The sequence below is a fragment of the Terrapene carolina genome, unplaced genomic scaffold (assembly GCF_002925995.2).
Source record: "Terrapene carolina triunguis isolate 2854851 unplaced genomic scaffold, T_m_triunguis-2.0 Scaffold96, whole genome shotgun sequence".
NCBI lineage: Eukaryota > Metazoa > Chordata > Testudines > Emydidae > Terrapene > Terrapene triunguis.
In genome coordinates this window covers 21,492,786-21,512,621 of record NW_020664447.1, presented here as the reverse complement: position 1 = coordinate 21,512,621, position 19,836 = coordinate 21,492,786, and the positions used below count along the sequence as shown (strand labels likewise).

Below are 19,836 nucleotides of genomic sequence, written 5' to 3'. Positions count from 1 at the left end.
GTGCATAAAGACAACTCGAAGCTTTTTTCATTTTTGTTTTTCACACTAACTACTCAGTATCTATCTGCTCTGGAAAACTCTAAAGAACAAGAACCAGAGAAATACATCACAAGTACCAAGGAAGTGAAATCTGATTAACTGGGAAGAGGCAATTTTTATTTATACTGTTTAAGCCTTTATTTTTGCTAACATTCATTTTCCAAATACTTGACAGAAAAACCTTTTAGGATTCAACACCTACCCCCACTCCAGTTATGGGCTGAGAAAACTGCCAATCCATGTGTGACTCTATTAAGTCCTCAAGTAAATCAGGAAGGACCAGACCAGACTTAATATTCCTCATATTTAATGTAGGACACCTCTATACATCAAAGACAAGAAGAGCGCGCACACATTTTCTTTTGCTGGTGACTTAAGAGTTAAGTCAGATAGGCAAATATCTTCTAATTCCTTTGTGTTCATTTCCTGCTAACCCAAAGAGTGACAAACCAAGCTCAGTCCTGAACTAAAATCTTATGCACTGCACTAAACTGCCAGAGATGTGACTCCAAATGAAATGAGACTCCAAAACCAAGCTTGGTAAAGTCAAACCAATACTCTTCAAAAGCAAAATGTTTAATGTGGTTAGGTAACTGTTAACTGTCACTTATCACTTAGCTTACAAAACAAAAATAGTTAAGTACTTCCTAAATCTGGGGTGGGCAAAATATAACCCGCGGGCCGGATGCAGCCCGCCAGCCATTTTAATCTGGTCCTCAAACTCCCGCTGGGGAGTGGGATCTGGGGCATGCCTGCTCCGGCACTCCAGCTGGGAAGCAGGGTCGGGGGCCGTTCCATGCAGCTCTTGGAAGCAGCGGCATGGCCCCCCTCCAGCGTTCCAGCTGGGGAAGAGGGTCAGGGGCCGTGCCATGTGGCTTCCGGAAGCAGCGGTATGGACCCCCCTCTGGTTCCTATGCATAGGGGCAGCCAGGGGGCTCTGCTCTGCACATTGCCCCCACCCCAAGCACCGCCCCCGCAGCTCCCATTGGCCGGGAACCACAGCCCATGGGAGCTGCAGGGGCAGTGCCTGCGGACGGGGCAGCGTGCAGAGCCGCCTGGCCGCGCTGCCGCATAGGAGCCAGAGAAGGGACATGCTGCTGCTTCCGGGAGCCGCTTAAGGTAAGCACCGCCCAGAGCCTGCACCCAAGCCTCTCCCCGCGTCCCAACCCTCTACCCTGATTCCCGCCTCCCACCCTGCGAACCCCTTAGTCCCAGCCCAGAGCACCCCAAAGCCATCATCCCCAGTCCCATCCCAGAGCCCGCACCCCCAGCTAGAGCATACACCCCCTCCCCCCCCCCCACCCCCCCCCCCAGCCCCCCCCCCCCCCCCCCTGACCCCATTTCTGCCCCCCCCCGCACCCCACAACCCAAACAGAGCCCTCACCCCCCTCCTGCACCCCAACCCCAACTTGGTGAGCATTCATGGCCCACCATACCATTTCTATTCCCAGATGTGGCCCTCAGGCCAAAGAGTTTGCCCACTCCTGTCCTAAATGATACACTGGCCATGTAATAAACATACTTATCAAACAAAAATGCCTATTTTGTCAAAAAGAAAACTGCCGTAACTCTCACCTATGGACTATTTAATGTTATTTCTGTGATCTTGATTTTAATATTTAAGTATTCTCTTTTCATGTTTAGTTCAATGTATTTATAAACAGTTTTTCAACAAAGTGTTCTGCCATTTCTTGCAAATAATATTTATACACTGATTTATGTAATGACTATATGGTATGATTTGAGACTGATCAACATGCTTCAATGCGCACATATAACATTTATTTTTCAGTGGATGTATGTTGTATTTATATTGGTGAAATCGATTTATTTTGGGTCAGAGTTAAGGTTTGTGTGTACAGTTAACCTGTACAATGGGAGATGTTAAGCGAAATTGTATAACACTTATCCTACGATAAAGTATGATGTTAGACAGAAACCAAAAGAATGTATGCTGCTGGATACACAGAGAGACAGAAGTTTGGACTCTCAGCTGAAGCTCTACCCAGACTGCCCCGATGCAACTTGGGAGGTTTTGAATTTGAAGGGTCATCAGTTGGCTCCTGAGGAGAGAGGGAACAGGATGACTGAGGGGATTGGAGAGTCAGACTGCAATCAGGACAGGAAGTACTACCAGGCTCTTAAAAGATTAGGCTTTCCTTCTGCAAGTAAGCAGCAGAAGGACCACTGAAAGCTGCTGTTATGTTTATTTTGGTTAAATAAAGGTTCATTGTTTTTTTTCAAACTTTTTTCAGAAGTCAGAGGCAGTCAGAGTTTTGAAGAGATCTGCAGGTCCCTGAAACAGAGTTATGAAAAGCAGCCAGGATCGCCTGATAGTTATAGACAAGTGTCCTGAGAGGAAACTTAGAGGGATTAAAAGGGTTGTACTAATAACTCGAAGATCCCAGAGTTTAACAAGGTGTGCGCCAGGTCATGACAGTTGTAATGAAACATTTCTTAATGTTAAAAAATTAGTCCAGACTGCACAGTGCAGCTTGGGAGAGTGCCACAGTGCCTTAAGTGCAGCTTTGACATAACTTTGAGCTACCTATACAGCAGCCAGAGACAAACAGTACAAAGGGAAGCCCCAGCCAGATACCCTAGATTGGCAGCAGGAATAGGATAGCATAGGATCTTCCCATGGCCACCTATGCTGGCTTCAGGGACAATCTACTTATATTATAAGCACTGAACAAGTTGATGTTCTTAACTACTGGTTTGTTTTTAAACTTGGGTTCTTTAAATAATTTGACAGATAACACTGCTCTAAAGCCAAAATGCTTCTGAAATAAATGTAGTCAAACTTTACTAATTCTGGGTCACGGAGAACGAAAATGATGCTTAAAATTGTTGATTGACTCTAGTTTTCAAGATATGCTATTGGGTCAGTATATACGACCCTTGACTTGGGAATGGCGGAAAATAAGTGAGTTATAAAGGGAAGGGATCTCAATTTAAACCAGAAATGACTAAAATACATCTTTGACTGGATCTATGAATAAATCTATGACTGGGTTTGGACAGTACTTGCTTTTTAGGCAAAACAATGAATGATGCAATCTGAAGCTGGTATTGAGTCTACATGATATGAATTGCATCATGTTATTCCTAGAAGTCATGGATGATGCAATCAGAATGAAGCTTACATCACTCTGCTGAACAAATTGCCCTATATCAGCTCTAGAAATCATACAGTGTCGTGCTCTCTTATTTGTCAGTGTTTGATTTTGCAAAGGGACACAATTCTGTTTAGCCAAAGTGAGCAGAGATGCCTCGTACTTGTGTGAACAAGTGAAGATAACTTCTGCTATGTTTGTGGTGAAGTGACTTTTGCATCACAAAAGCGCAGTATAACCACTATGGTTAAGAAAGCCTATCACCTTTATTTTGGCTGCAAAATTGGAGATCAGGACAAGAGGTGGGCCCCACACATATGCTGCAACACTTGTGCAACAAATCTTCACCAGTGCTTGAACAGGAAAAGGAAATCTATGCCTTTTGCAGTGCCAATGATTTGGAGAGAGCCAACAGATCATACCAGCAATTGTTACTTCTGCATGGTGCCTCCAGTTGGAAAAGGTGTGTCAAAGAAGAAAAAGTGGACTGTGCATTATCCAAACATCCCATCAGCTATACGCCCAGTACCCCACGGAGAAGGACTGCCGGTTCCTGATGCACCACAATCATTCTCACTTGAGTCAGACGAGAAAGAGGATGAAACTTCTGGCCCTGAACCATCAATGTCACAGGACCCACATTTTCTCCCATCCTCCTCCTCTGAACCACACCTCATAACACAAGGTGAACTGAATGACCTTGTCAGGGATTTGGAACTACTCAAGAGTAAGGCAGAGCTGTTGGGCTCCAGACTACAGCAGTGGAATCTCCTGGCAGGTGATGTTAGGGTTTCCATGTTCCGTGACCGTCAAAAGGATCTTGTCCCATTCTTCTTCATGGAAGGTGATCTTGTAGTCTGCAACAACATCGATGGTGTGATGGCAGCCCTCAACATCGTTCACGATCCAGATGAGTGGAGACTGTTCATTGATTCATCGAAGACGAGTCAAAGCTGTTTTACTGCATAATGGCAATGTTTTGCCATCAATTCCAGTTGGTCATGCAGTCCATCTGAAGGAAACCTATGACAACATGAAACAACTTTTGAGGTGCGTAAACTGTGACCAACATCAGTGGCAGCTTTGTGACGATTTGAAGGTTGTTGCTCTCTTGCTTGGTCTGCAGACTGGATACACAAAGTACTGCTGTTTTCTCTGCGAATGGGATAGTCGTGCAAGAGATTCCCACTACATCAAGAAAGATTGGCCACTCCGACAGTCATTGGCGCCTGGGAGGAAAAGCGTTCAGCATCCACCACTTGTTGAATCAAGGAAGATTTTGTTACCACCCTTACACATCAAGCTGTGTCTGATGAAGAACTTTGTCAAGGCCATTGACAAAACACAAGCAGCTTTCAAGTACCTCCGTGGAAAATTTCCAAGGTTAAGTGAAGCTAAGATAAAGGAAGGTGTCTTTGTTGGTCCTCAGATTCGTAAACTTCTTCGATATGATGCATTTGACCATGCACTGCGTGGTAAGGAAAAGACGGCATGGAAAGCCTTCCAGTTAGTGGCAATAAATTTTCTCGGAAACAACAAGGCAGACAACTACAGGTTGTTGGTGGAAAACCTCCTCAAGGCATACAAAAGCCTTGGTTGCAACATGGTCACTAAAGATACATTTTTTGCACTCTCATCTAGATTTTTTTTCACCGAACTGCGGAGCAGTGAGCGACAAGCACAGCGAGCGATTTCACCAGGACATTGCAACAATGGAGAAACGCTATCAGGGCAAACGGAGCCCATCAATGCTTGCAGACTATTGCTGGACAGTGACAAGAGATGCTCCATTTAATGAATACAAGAGACAAGCCAAGAAGCGCCGAGTAGACACTGAATAGGACTAAACTATGTACATAATAGTTTTTTGCCTTTTGTTTCATAATAAATTTTACTTATATAACCCTTTTGCTGATTTTTAAAGTGTTACATAAACAGGACAGGTGAAATATTATCATGTAAAGCAACCATAAACACATGAAAAGACCTAGATTTACAATTTATGATTAAAACTCTACTATCTACACAATGTACATAGACATAAAATGTAAAAACTTAAATATCTTAGAAACAGTAGCCAATCAGTTGTTTTAATTGTCATATTTGAATTCAGCACATCAAAAATACATAATAAATAGCACATTTTATCTCTGAAGCAGACAACTTCTCAAAAATTGTAGACCAGTGTAATTACACTTTTTACTTGGCAAGGCTGTTTTTTTAAAAAAAGTTTTAGATTTGTAAGAGTTTCTTTCCTCCATTTCCTCTCACCCCCCAAAGCATCTCCCCCCCCCCATCCCCCTTGGGCATATGAACTTATTGGTCACCAGATTATTAAACCAGGACTGGTGTGCACCAAGCTAATAACATGAAACTGACAAGACATTCACATATGTTGCATGCAGTGTAGTTGTAGCCATGTCAGTTCCAGGATATTAATAATCAACATGGAAGACACTGAATTTAGCCGTCTGAAATGGAAGCTCTACAACAAAGTTTCTCAAACTGGGGGTTCTGACCCAAAAGGGGGTCAGAAGACAATTATAGGGGGGCCATGAGAAAAGACGGTTACTCACCGTTGTAACTGTTGTTCTTCGAGATGTGTTGCTCATATCCATTCCAGTTAGGTGTGCGCGCGCCGCGTGCACGATCGTCGGAAGATTTTTACCCTAGCAACCCCCGGTGGGTCGGCTGTGGAGCCCCCTGGAGTGGCGCCGTTATGGCGCTGGATATATACCCCAGCCGACCCAGCGCCCCCTCAGTTCCTTCTTGCCGGCTACTCCGACAGTGGGGAAGGGGGGCGGGTTTGGAATGGATATGAGCAACACATCTCGAAGAACAACAGTTACAACGGTGAGTAACCGTCTTTTCTTCTTCGAGTGCTTGCTCATATCCATTCCAGTTAGGTGACTCCCAAGCCCCCACCTAGGAGGCGGGGTCGGAGTGACACATTGCTGTGTGCAGAACCGCTGACCCGAAAGCAGCATCGTCTCTGGATTGTTGCACCAGCGCATAGTGAGTAGCGAACGTGTGGACCGATGACCACACTGCGGCTCTACAGATGTCCTGGATAGGGACTTGAGCTAGGAAGGCAGTCGAGGAGGCCTGGGCTCTCGTGGAATGAGCGGTGAGGCGTGGCGTCGGTACACCGGCCAGGTCGTAACAAGCACGAATACAGGACGTGATCCAAGATGATAGGCACTGGGAAGAGACCGGTGAGCCTTTCATCCGGTCGGCCACTGCAACGAAGAGTTGCGTCGTCTTCCTAAATGGCTTTGTACGGTTGATATAGAAAGCCAGGGCCCTGCGAACGTCTAAGGAATGCAAACGCTGGTCTTGACGAGTAGCGTGCGGTTTCGGATGGAAGACTGGGAGGAATATGTCCTGATTTACATGAAAAGGTGAGACCACTTTTGGAAGAAAGGCAGGGTGGGGGCGAAGCTGCACCTTGTCCTTGTGGAACACCGTGTAAGGGGGCTCGGATGTCAGCGCCCTGAGTTCCGAGACGCGTCGTGCTGAGGTGATGGCTACGAGGAAGGCTGTCTTCCAGGACAAGTACAGGAGTGAGCAGGTCGCCAATGGTTCAAACGGAGGCCCTGTGAGCCTGGAGAGCACGAGGTTGAGGTCCCACGTCGGAACGGGTTGGCGTTGCTGTGGGTACAGCCGGTCTAAGCCCTTGAGGAATCTAACGACCATCGGGTTAGAGAAGACCGAGGACGTGAGTTCTCCTGGGTGGAAAGCGGAAATAGCGGCGAGGTGAACCTTGATTGAGGATGTCGCCAAGCCTTGCTGTCTTAGGGACAGGAGGTATTCCAGTATGCAGGGGATAGGTGCCTGCAAGGGAGAAGTAGCTTGTTGCTCACACCAACAGGAGAACCGCTTCCACTTGGCTAGATAAGTGGTCCGCGTAGAGGGTTTTCGACTTCCCAGCAGAACCTGCTGGACGGCCTGCGAGCACTGCCGCTCTGTCCGACTCAACCATGGAGCATCCACGCCGTGAGGTGGAGGGACTGTAGGTCGGGGTGACACAACCGGCCGTGGTCCTGGGAGATGAGGTCCCGACTCAAGGGGAGCGTGATCGGCGTTCGTACTGAAAGTTCCAGCAGTGTGGTGTACCAGTGCTGCCTCGGCCAAGCGGGGGCGACTAGAATCACCCGTGCATGATCCCTGCGGATCTTGAGCAGTACCCTGTGGACCAGCGGAAATGGAGGGAAGGCGTAGAACAGGTGGTCCTTCCATGTTAGAAGGAAGGCGTCTGACCGAGAGCCCGGGGCTCGTCCGTGCAGGGAGCAGAATACCTGGCACTTCCTGTTGGCCCGAGATGCGAAGAGGTCGACCTGGGGAAATCCCCACCTCTGGAAGACGGAATAGATGACGTCCGGGCGAATTGACCACTCGTGTGTCTGGAAGGACCTGCTGAGACGGTCCGCCAGCGTATTCTGGACTCCAGGAAGGAAGGATGCCGTGAGATGTATCGAGTGGGCGATGCAGAAGTCCCACAGGCGAATGGCCTCTTGACATAGGAGCGATGAGTGGGCTCCGCCTTGCTTGTTGATGTAAAACATTGCCGTGGTGTTGTCGGTGAGAACCAACACGCAACGGCCCTGTAGGAAGTTGAAGAACGCCTGGCAAGCTAGGCGCACCGCCATCAGCTCTCTGACGTTGATGTGGAGGGCTAGTTGGGCCACGGACCAGAGGCCCTGGGTATGGTGCTCCCCGAGGTGAGCGCCCCATCCTAGAGATGAAGCATCCGTGACTAGGTGGAGGGAGGGTTGTGGGGCGTGAAAGGGCACTCCTGCACAGACCACCGTACGATCCGTCCACCAGGTGAGGGAGGCCAGGACCGAGGCCGGAACCGTGACCACCATATTCAGGTCGTCTCGATGAGGACGGTAGACCGATGACAGCCAAGCCTGCAGTGGGCGAAGTCGTAGCCTGGTGTGCCTGGTTACGTAGGTGCACGAGGCCATGTGGCCCAATAGGGCAAGGCAAGTTCTTATGGTGGTGATTGGAAAAGTCCTGAGTCCTTGAATGACGCTTAGGATGGTATGAAAGCGGCTGTCGGGAAGGATGGCTTGGGCGCATCTGGAGTCCAGGACTGCTCCGATAAACTCTATCCTCTGAGTTGGTACCAGGGTGGACTTTTCTCTGTTGAGTAGAATGCCCAACTCGTGGAAAGTGTGTGTCACCGTGCGGACATGAGCCTGCACTTGGTCCCTGGTGCGGCCGCGTACCAGCCAATCGTCCAAGTATGGGAACAGCTGTATCCCTTGTCGACGAAGGAAGGCCGCGACGACTGCCAGACACTTTGTGAACACTCTGGGAGCCGAGGACAAGCCGAAGGGAAGGACTGCAAATTGGTAGTGTACTGTGTTTACTACGAATCGCAGGAAGCGCCTGTGAGGCGGATAGATCGCTATATGAAAATAAGCGTCCTTCATGTCGAGGGCGGCGAACCAGTCTCCAGGATCCAGTGAAGGGATGATGGTCCCCAATGATACCATGCGGAACTTCAACTTTACTATGAATTTGTTGAGTCCACGCAAGTCTAAGATGGGGCGTAGACCCCCTTTTGACTTGGGAATCAGGAAGTAGCGGGAGTAAAACCCCCTGCCCCTTAGCTCCGATGGAACCTCCTCTATGGCCCCCATAGCGAGGAGCCCAAAAACCTCCTGTGTAAGGAGTTGCTCGTGAGAAGGGTCCCTGAAGAGGGACGGGGAGGGGGAGTGGGGGGGGGGGCGAGGAAAACTGGAGGGCGTATCCCCTCTCCACCGTGCGAAGGACCCAACAGTCCGAGGTTATACGGGACCAAGCACGGTGGAAACGGGAGAGGCGATCCCGGAAGGGGGGAGTCAGATCCTGGATACTGGTCGAGGTGCCGTCCTCGACCGCACCTTCAAAAGTTTTGCCTAGGCCCTGAAGGTGGCCTAGGCTGACCCTGGTTTTGATCAGGTTGAGGGCCGGTCGACCTCCGCCTGCCTCCTCGACCCCGCCGCCTGGCAAAGTCCTGTCTAGGACGAGGCGGGGGAGGGTAAAATCTCTGCGGCGGCGGCCGGAAGGGTCTGCGCTGAGGCCCCGGGACATGCATCCCCAGGGAGCGCATCATTGTCCGCGAGTCCTTGAGGTTTTGGAGCCTCGCGTCAGTCTTCTCTGAGAAGAGTCCCTGGCCCTCAAACGGCAGATCTTGTAGAGTCTGCTGCAGCTCTGGTGGCAAGCCAGACACCTGGAGCCAGGAGAGTCGCCGCATGGCTATCCCCGAAGCCAGGGTTCTAGCTGCCGAGTCCGCAATATCGAGGGATGCCTGCAAGGAGGTACGTGCCACCCGCATACCCTCCTCTACCAAAGCCCCAAACTCCTCCCTCGACTCCTGGGGAACCAGCTCCTTGAATTTCCCCATCGAGGACCAGGAGTTGAAGGAGTAACGGCTCAAGAGCGCCTGTTGGTTGGCCGCTCGGAGTTGGAGCCCCCTCGCAGAGTAGACCTTGCGTCCGAACAAGTCGAAGCGCTTAGCGTCCTTCGACTTGGGCGCAGCGGCCTGCTGGCCATGGCGCTCCCGTGCATTCACCGATGACACCACCAGTGAGCACGGCTGGGGGTGGGTATAGAGGTATTCGCAGTCTTTGGCGGGAACAAAGTACTTCCGCTCCACCCCTCTGGCCGTGGGTGGAATCGAAGCCGGGGTTTGCCAGATGGTGGTGGCATTGGCTCGAATAGTGGGGATCAGCGGTAACGCCACCCGAGAGGGGGCGTCCGCTGAAAGTATGTTCACGATGGGGTCGTGAACCTCCACAATCTCCTCCACTTGGAGGTCCATATTGCGTGCCACCCTTCGTAACAGGTCCTGGTGCGCACGAAGGTCAATAGGAGGAGGACCCATGGCGGATGTGCCCGCTACAGCCTCATCGGGGGAGGAGGAAGAGGATCCCCCTGGTGGCAAGGGGTCCAAGGGCGGTTCCTGCTCCAGGTGCTCCTGGAGGTGAACATCAGTAGCCCCTGTGGCCAGGGCCTCCACCGGAGTGGGCACCGACGCCTCCATACCACCTGGTGGAGGGCGGGAGATGGTGGCCTCCGGGACCCTGGGCTCAGAGCGTGCCGAGCGGGAAGCAGAAGGAGGGGCGCCTTGCGCCTTGCGCCTGATGGTAGGCCCACGGCGTCCAGAAGCTCCCTGCGCAGGAGCTTGCGTAGGGTCCTCCGCCGTCTCCTGCAGGTGGGTGGCCTCCGCATCCGAGGAACGGGACGCCGACCTCGATGGCCACGGCGGTGCCGAGCGCACTGACACCGGCACCGGATGGTACGGTGCCGATCGGTGCCGGTCGTAGGGCGATCTGTCCCTGCACGGTGCCGGGGAACGGTGCCGAGATCTAGATCGGGATCGGTGCCAGTAGTCTCTTCGGTGCCGGGAGCCCGATCTGGAGCGGGACGAAGATCTTGAGGAGGCCCGGTACCGGGAGCGGCCTCTCGAGCCCGAGCGGCGCTCGTACCGGTGCCGGGAGCTCCGCCTCGAGCCCGAGCGGGTGCCGGTCGTCGCGACGGTGCCGGGATCTGGAACGGCGTCGCGAAGGTGATCGGTGCCACGAGTACGACCGGTGCCGAGGTGACATTCGGCGCCGGGACTCCGAGCGGCGTCGGGACGTGCTCCGGGACCTTGAACGGTGCCGCAAGTCTGGAGCTGGAGACGGCGGGCGCAGCAGGGCAGGCTTGCCCCTGGACTGCAGCTGGCGTGGAGCAACCGGCGCCGGGAGGTGTGACGGCCCCGGTTCGGTGAAGGCAATCAGGTCCCGTGCCATTGCAAAAGTCTCCGGGGTGGACGGGAGACAAGGTTCCACCACCAGCCTAGGTGGGGAAACAGTCCGCACCGGACTCGACGGCCTCGGTGCCGGAGTCAACGGTGGGGCCGCCTGTTGTGGGCGGTCCAACGGCGGACGCGGCTCTACCCCCGGCACCGAGGGAGCCGGCGTCTTCGGTGCAGCCGTGTCCTGGGTCTTGCGGACCTTCTTGTGGCCCGGAGACAGCGATCGGCGCCGAGGCCCGAGGCGGGCGCGGTGCCGACGTCGGTCGGTGCCGTGGTTTATCCGTCGCACCGGTCGGAGCCGCCGGGGCGCTGCGCACGGAAGCGCTCGGTGCCGGGGCGCTGTGCACCGAAGTGCTCGGTGCCGGGGCGCTGCGCACCGAAGGAGGGTCCGGACTCAGAGCCGCCTCCATCAGGAGCTGTCGGAGCCTGAAATCTCGCTCCTTCTTCGTCCTCGGCTTGAAGGCCTTGCAGATAGGGCACTTATCTGCGGGATGGGCCTCCCCAAGGCACTTCAAGCAGGAACTATGCGGGTCGCTTGTTGGCATGTGCTTCCCGCAGGACGCGCACGGCTTAAAGCCAGGAGCCTTGGGCATGAGCCCGGCTGTGCGCCGGGGGGAAAAGGGGGGAGACAACCCCCTAAACCCCCGCTAACGATTTACAACTAAACAAGAACTAAACAACTAACTATCTAAAGAACTGTAACAACTATACACAACTATCTACAACTATCTACACTAATGAGAATGAGAAAGCTAGGGAGAGTGGAGATCAGCTATGCCGCGCTCCACAGTTCCAACGACCGTCAGGGGCGGTAAGAAGGAACTGAGGGGGCGCTGGGTCGGCTGGGGTATATATCCAGCGCCATAACGGCGCCACTCCAGGGGGCTCCACAGCCGACCCACCGGGGGTTGCTAGGGTAAAAATCTTCCGACGATCGTGCACGCGGCGCGCGCACACCTAACTGGAATGGATATGAGCAAGCACTCGAAGAAGAATGGTGGCTGCTGGCCAGGCACCCAGCTCTGAAGGCAGAGCCACCGCCAGAAGTAAGGGTGACATGTTATGGGAGATGGGGTCACTTTTTTGGAGGGGGTCATCACAGTGTGAAACATTTTCAAAGGGGATTCTAGCATAAAAGTTTGAAAACCCCTGCTCTACAACATGAAGAAACAGGAAGCAAAATTTAACAGTGACATCTACTTCCTGAGCAAATGCAAGAATCAAAACATCATCCCCTGTAACGATCTATAACTAGGATCCTACCAAATTCACAGCTGTGAAAAATACTTCACAGACCATGAAATCTAGCTATTGTATGGGAGGGGAAAGGCTGGGGGCATCATAGCCGGGGACTCCTACTGTATGACAGACTCCAGCTTTCACGGGGGAGATAAAGGCAGGAAGCAGGGGTGAGGGGTGACCTTTCTACAGCTAGGAGAGGTTCCCAGAGGTGGGTCTGACGCCAGTCCTGGGGAGCACCCTGTATAGGGCAAGAGGAAGTCCCATCCCTCCCAAGCCTGGCCCCTCTACGGCTCCAGGCTCAGCCCGCAGGGATTAAAGTGGCTTTGGGTTGGCTATGTGTGTTGGGGGAGTGACCACAGCGCCCCCTTGACCAGTCAGTTGCCCACTCATAAGGCTGGCCCTGCTCCCCCAAAAAGCGATAACCCCCGCAACCCCATACCATGCAACCCTCACTTCTTTGCTGCTGTTGTGGCAGTGCTGCTTTTAGAGCTGGGCACCTGGCCAGCAGCCCTGCTCTCCAGCTCTGAAGGCAACGCTGCCACCAGCAACAGCGCAGAAGAAAGGGTGGCAATACCATGACCCCTCTATAATAGCCTTGCAAACCCCCCACAACCCCTTTTTGGGCCAGGAACCCCAGGGTTACAACACTGTGAAATTTCAGATATAAATATCTGAAACTGTGAAATTTACGATTTTAAAAATCCTATGACTGTGAAATTGACCAAAATGGACCATGAATTTGGTAGGGCCCAATCTATAACCTTCTGACCACTACACACAACTCCAAATATGCTGACTAGCTCTGCAGAGACACTTCAGAGAAACTGAGGAACCACTTACTTCACCTCACATACTCCAGAAGGGACCACCTCAAAAGTGAAAAATCACATGCTCTCACCCACTGGAGGAAAAACAAAATAAAACAGGAATTCATGCAAAAAAAATGCAAAACAACTATCAAAGAAACCTAATGACAGCCATCCAACACAAATACAAAGTGGAACCAACTACAATTACTCCATCACCCCACAGGAGAAACCCTGTCACCAGTACCCACCACATGGTCACAACACCCCAACATAATCAATTTATCAAGACTGAGCTGGAGCTGGATTATCTGTACCCATTCACACACACTTTCATCACTGTGCACAGTGTTAAGCTAGCTATGCACAGATATTCATCCATTCACACTTCCTTATACACCAACATCCCTCCGAATGACAGCATAGCTGTCTGCCTCAAATATTTACAAGACAATGGACAACCCTTAGATATACACCCCAAATACATTGCCAAACTCATGCATTTCATCCTCACCCATAACAATTTTACATTCAACAAGAAACACTTTGTCCAAACCCTCGAAAAAGCCATGGGTACTAGGATGGCTCCCCAATATGCCAACCTCTTCGTGGTCCACCTTTGAAAAGAACTTCTCGACCAATGCACTACAAACCATCAATGATATTTTCATCCTCTGGACAGACAGCTTAAACTACCTCAGATTTCCACCACAACTTCAACAACCCTCACCTGTCCATTAAACTCTCTCAGGAACATTCCCACACTAGCACCAACTTCCTGGACATCACAATCAGCTTTAACAATGGAACCCTACAGACAACCATACACAAGAAACTCACGGATCACCACAACTACCTTCATAAATCCTGTAACCACCCCAAACACACCAAGAAAGTTGTCATCTTCAGCCAGGCACTCAGATACCACAGAATATGCTCCGAGATATATACCGTAACACACTTAAAACTTCCTTCACCAAACAAAGACACTCCACCAGAGAAGTAGTTTGCATCATGGAACAGGCCACCAAAATACCCCAAAAGAACTTATTTCAATACAAGGGGGAAAAAAAACCACTGACAACCACAGCCCTCGTTGTCACCTACAACCCCACTCTGAAACACATACGGGGTATCAAACTACAACTCGTACTTTATAGGGGCCCCATCCTGAAAAAGAATCTTTCCTGAACTCTTCTGACCTTCCAAACAACCCCCCAACTTCTCAATGCTCATCAGAAGCAAGCTCCCCACAGACCAGGACACAACTGAAAGCAGCACTAAACCCTGCCATAACAGATGCAAATCTGCAGACATACCTCCACTGCTATAATGATCAAACATACCTTTCAAGATCAGTACACAAAATGTGCCAACAACAATTATTCGCCCAACGAGCTTGTCCAGTCAGTGACAACTCCTCCTGACATCACTGAGGCCTGGTCCACACTAACCCCCCACTTCGGACAAGGTACGCAAATTCAGCTACGTTAATAACGTAGCTGAATTCAAAGTACCTTAGTCCGAACTTACCGCGGGTCCAGACGCGGCAGGCAGGCTCCCCCGTCGATGCCGCGTACTCCTCTCGCCGAGCTGGAGTACCAGCGTCGACGGCGAGCACTTCTCGGATCGATCCGGGATGGATTTATCGCGTCTAGACAAGACGCGATAAATCGATCCCAGAAGATCGATTGCCTGCCGCCGAACCAGGAAGTAAGTGTAGACGTACTCTGAGAGCAGGACTGGGCTTCCCCTCCAAAGAAACCCTCTGCTTAAATATGACTTATTTTCATAGAATATCAGGGTTGGAAGGGACCTCAGGAGGTCATCTAGTCCAACCTGCTGCTCAAAGCAGGACCAATCCCCAGACAAATTTTTGCCCCAGATCCCTAAATGGCACCCTCAAGGATTGAGCTCTCAACCCTGGGTTTAGCAGGCCAATGCTCAAACCACTGAGCTATCCCTGTCTTTAGAGAACCAAATGCATGAGTTTAAAGAAGATTATATGGAAAGTCTGAAGTGGTAGTAATTAATAATAGAGCTAGAAGACTAAAACAATGGTCAACAAGAGTCAATATTTCAAACTGCAGTAATTTTTAGTGGCCTGTATCAGAGGAGCAGCCGTGTTAGTCTGGATCTGTAAAAAACAACAAAGAGTCCTGTGGCACCTTATAGACCAGGGGCCGGCAACCTTTCAGAAGCGGTGTGCCGAATCGTCATTTATTCACTTTAATTTAAGGTTTCACGTGACGGTAATACATTTTAATGTTTTTTAGAAGGTCTCTCTCTATAAGTCTATATATTATATAACTAAACTATTGTTGTATTGTAAAATAAACAAGGTTTCCAAAATGTTTAAGAAGCTCCATTTAAAATTAAATTAAAATGTTGATCTCAGCCCACTGCTGGTCTGGGGTTCTGTTCACCTAGGCCGGCAGCGGGCTGAGCAGGGCCTGCGGCCGGGACCCCGGCTGGCAAGGGTCCAGCAGCCAGAACCCCAGACCGGCAGCGGGCTGTGCGGGGCCGGCGGCCAAGACCCCAGACTAGCAGTGGGCTGAGCGGCTCAGCCCGCTGCCACTCAGGGGTTCCATCCCCCGGCTCCTGCCAGCCAGGATCCCGGCTGCCGGGCCTGCTCAGCCCGCTGCCGATCTGGGGTCCCGGCCCTGCCCACATACAGTGGGTACCTACCTGGTTCTCCCATTCTCTTCCTCTCTCTCTGCACTGAGCTGAGGGTGGAAGTGCACTAAGCACAGGGCTGGAGGTGAAGGAGCAGGCTGGGGGTTGGGGTGTAGGATCTGGCCAGGAGCTAGAATGAGGGAGGGGGCTCAGGATTGGGACAGGAGGTTTGGGTGTGGAGCGCTTACCTGAGCAGCTCCCATTTGGTGCGAGGGGTGAAGGTGGGAAGGGGGGGGGGGGGCATGCAGGAGCTCCCGTTTGGTGCTCAGGGTGGGGATATAGGGGGTGCAAGAGTCGGCAGGATGTGGGGGGTGCGTTGGGGTGTGGGGGGCAGGGTATGTGGGGGCGCAAGAGTCAGGGCAGAGGACTGGGGGCATGTGAGGGAGTGCAGGTGTCAGGGCATGGGGGGCCTGGGTATGTGTGGTGCCAGAGTCAGGGCTGGGGTTGTGGGGGGGGGGGGTGGAGGAGGGAAGGAGGGGGGTGGGGGGGTGTGTGTGGGGGGTACAGAGCTCAGGGCAGAGGCCTGGGGGGGGGGGGTGCGTGGCTGCAGGGCTCAGGGCTGGAGGTGTGTGTGGGGGGGTCAGGGTAGAGGGTGTGGGGGGGGTCATGGGGTGCTCACAGCAAGGGGCTGGAGGGGATATGCCCCTATTCCACCACCCCTCTTCCCCCAGGCCCTGCCCCCGCTTCTTCTCTGCCTCCGCCGGGAGCAGCGAGCATGCTGACTCCACTCCTCCCCCAACTCCGTGACTCCGGCAGGCAGCAGCATGCCATTAAAAATCGGCACGCGTTCCATCTTTGGCACGCGTGCCATAGGTTGCCGACCCCTGTTATAGACTAACAGATGTATTGGAGCATAAGCTTTCGTGGGTGAATGCGTCTGACGAAGTGGGTATTCACCCACGAAAGCTTATGCTCCAATACATCTGTTAGTCTATAAGGTGCCACAGGACTCTTTGTTGCTTTTTAGTGGCCTGTAACTCAAGTCAAATGATAACTTCTCTTCAAACTTCAAAAATTCCCCTTCTGCCTTTAGAATTAATTTAGCAATTCTTAGTACAAGGTAGTCATCCCAAGACAATTACAGAGACCTAAAATATTAACCAGTTTTCATTATAAAGCTGTTTGTAATTATGGATTCAACACTTTAACCTACACGAATATCTTTACCAATTGCTATAAAGCAGAGGTGGCCAACTTGTGCCTGAGAAGGAGCCAAAATTTGCCCATGTACATTGCCAAACAGCCACAGTATTATGTCAGCAGCCCCCCCCTCCCCCATCAGCTCCCCTGCCCCATCTGCCAGCCTCCCCTCCCTCCCTGTGCCTCACGCAGGATGCAGGAGGCTCTGGGGGATAAGGAGAAGAGCGAGGGCATGGCAGGCTTGGAAGGGACAGGGCCTTGGGGGAAGGAGTGAAGTGGGAGCAGGGCCTGTGGCAGAGGCAGGGGTTGAACAGTGAGCATTGGAAAGTTGGCACCTGTAGCTCCAGCCCCAGAGTCAAGGTCTATGCAAGGAGCCGCATGCAGCTCCGGAGCCACAGGTTGGCCACCCCTGCTATAAAGCTTTGAAGACTAAGAAAATGTACAGATATTAAAGGAGTGCTTGCCCACACAATTCAGATTAATGTTTGTGAAATACAACACACTGGGAAAGATATTGTCTTGAACAACCAAAATTCAAGTCAAAAATTTTTTTTTTTTTTTAAATACAACCAAGGAATATCCTGAGAGCCATAATACCAAAAAGATTACCACAAAAATCATAACACTCCATTTTCTTTTGGGGGATAATCACTGCAAAGAATTTTCTAGTTACAGGTTGTAATCTAGAACTAAAAAGCACTGTTCTTTAAAATAAATAGTCACCAGTCAGTTGTTCTTAAAATTGAGAGGTCACATATCTTGGGAATATAAGATTAATACTACACAAAACTATTTTTAGTCACTTGAATTTAAGGTTTTGTTCATGTGGCTCAAAATACATTACTGAAAAGTTAGTCCCAAAAGGACAAAAATTTCCGGTGAATGTTTCCCCCTTTTATATTTTGTCACTAACCCTACTACTTAGCGCTACATCTGTGGGTAACCCACGATGAATCTTTGGACACCAAAGGACTTCTCTGTCTTCACTTAGAGAGAGGCAGTGAAGCCAACATTGGAATACTGGTTTTAGATCAGCAGCTTTAGCAACCCAAGGCCTCCCATTTTGATTTAAAAATTTTCACAGACCCCAACCCCTCCCACACACAATACCCCATCCCCACCCTCTTCCCAACCCTGCCCCTCCTCTTTCCGCCCCCCCCCCCCCAAGTATCCCCCGCTGAACAGCTGTTCCCTGGCATGCAGGAGGCACTCAAAGGGAAGGAGGGAGGGGAAGGAGTTGATCAGTGGGGCTGGCGGACCTCCCTGGGTCCACGGACCCCGGTCTGAAAAATGCTGCTTTAGATAGAAGGTAAAAGATAATATAGGTTAAATCTTAAAATTCTCCTAGCTCCATTTTTAATACCATCTGAGGCTATTATAACTGGAAGAATTTTCAAAGTTTAATTTATTTTTCAGTGACTTGCACAATTTTACTATATTTGTCCGTGGAAGGGGAATGTTTGTCTAAAAGAACCGTTTCCATTAGAATTCTAAAAATTGACAAACATTTGATTTTGTTAAAAAAAAAAAAAGCTTGTTTTACTAAATGTTCGTTTGGGGCTAAATGTGACCTAACAGTCGCTTTAAAGTTATTAAATACTGGAAAAAGACCTGTTGGATCCAACCTCGTAACAGCAAACTTGGTCTTAAAATTCTATTGCTTTCATATAAGATTTAGTACAAGTCTACATAGACCTAAAAGTTAATGTATTCATATCTCTGGAATTTTCATTATTTCTATATGACTGAGCATATTTCATGTTCCTATGAAAAGCTGTTTGAAGATCTAGATTCAACCACTACTTCATGTCCTGTCAGTTTTAAATTCCAGAGTCAACTAAAGCCATCAAAAGGAATCGCTAATAGTAACCAAAACAGAAAGGCACAAAAGGGGGGGGGGGGGGGGAAAAGGGGGAAAAAAAAAGGTCGCTGGAGTAGAAATACTCCAGCTATACCTTTTAATTTAAGTCACCCCCTGCCAAAACAGCCCATTTTACTGAAAACTCTACAATTAAAAAAAGTAGATAAAATAGTTACCTTTTTCAACTTTCCATTAAAAACAAAATCGTTCAACATTAGCCCTGACACAGAAAATTAATTCTTCAACTAAGGATTTCCTGAACTCCCAATAATATAATGCTGCCTGGCCAAGTGTTTGATTTGGGCGATACCAAGCAACCATAGCACCGTGGTCAAATTAAACCACAACAATGGGATACAGTAGGTGAGGTGATTACCAACAGATAGATCAGAAGATACTTTGATGAGCACTAAACTATACCCAAAAGACCATTAGTCAGGTAGAGCAGGGGTCTCAAACTGAAATGACCATGAGGGTCACATGAAGACTAATGCATTGACCCGAGGGCCGCATCACTGACACCCACCTCTTGCTGACCCCGGCCCCGCCGCACTCCATCCCTTCCATGAGGCCTCGCCCCTGCCCTGCCTCTTCCCACCCCTTCCCTGTCCCCATTCCAACCCCTTCCCCAAAGTCCTCACCCCAACTCTGCCCCAGGGGGTGCAGGGTGTGATGGGGGCTCAGGGCAGGGAGTTGAGGTGCAGGAGGGTGTGGGATGTGGCAGGGGGCTCCGGACAGGGGTTGGGGTGCAGGCTCCAGCCCGGCACCGCTTACCTAGAGCGGCTCCGGGGTGGCAGCACCGCGCACCATGGCCAGGGCAGGCTCCCTGCCTGCCTGCCCTGGCCCCGCTCCGCTTCAGGAAGCGGCCGGAGTCCCGGGGGGCGGGGGGAGGAGAAAGGGGGGGGGGGACGGCGCCATGTGCTGCTCTTGCTCCTCCAGGTACCTCCCCCAAAACTCCCAGTGGCTGCGGTTCCCCGTTCCCGGCCAATGGGAGCTGCGGGGGGAAGTGCCTGGAAGCAAGAGCACAGAGCCCTCCACTCTCCCCCTGCCCCCTCCCCCCGCTCAGTACTGCAGGGACATAGTTCCAGATGCTTCAGGGAGTGGTGCGGGGCTCGCGGCGCCACGAGGTAGGCAGAAGGGCGGGGGGAGCTTGATGGACCGCAC

The 19,836-nt window shown here is 51.1% G+C and overlaps 1 protein-coding gene across 3 annotated transcripts in view; it reads right to left on the bottom strand.

Moving 5' to 3' along the window:
- Positions 1–19,836, bottom strand: part of CAPRIN1 (cell cycle associated protein 1) — an 89,431-nt gene that overhangs the window by 56,817 nt on the left and 12,778 nt on the right. The gene's annotated exons all lie outside the window — the stretch shown is intronic.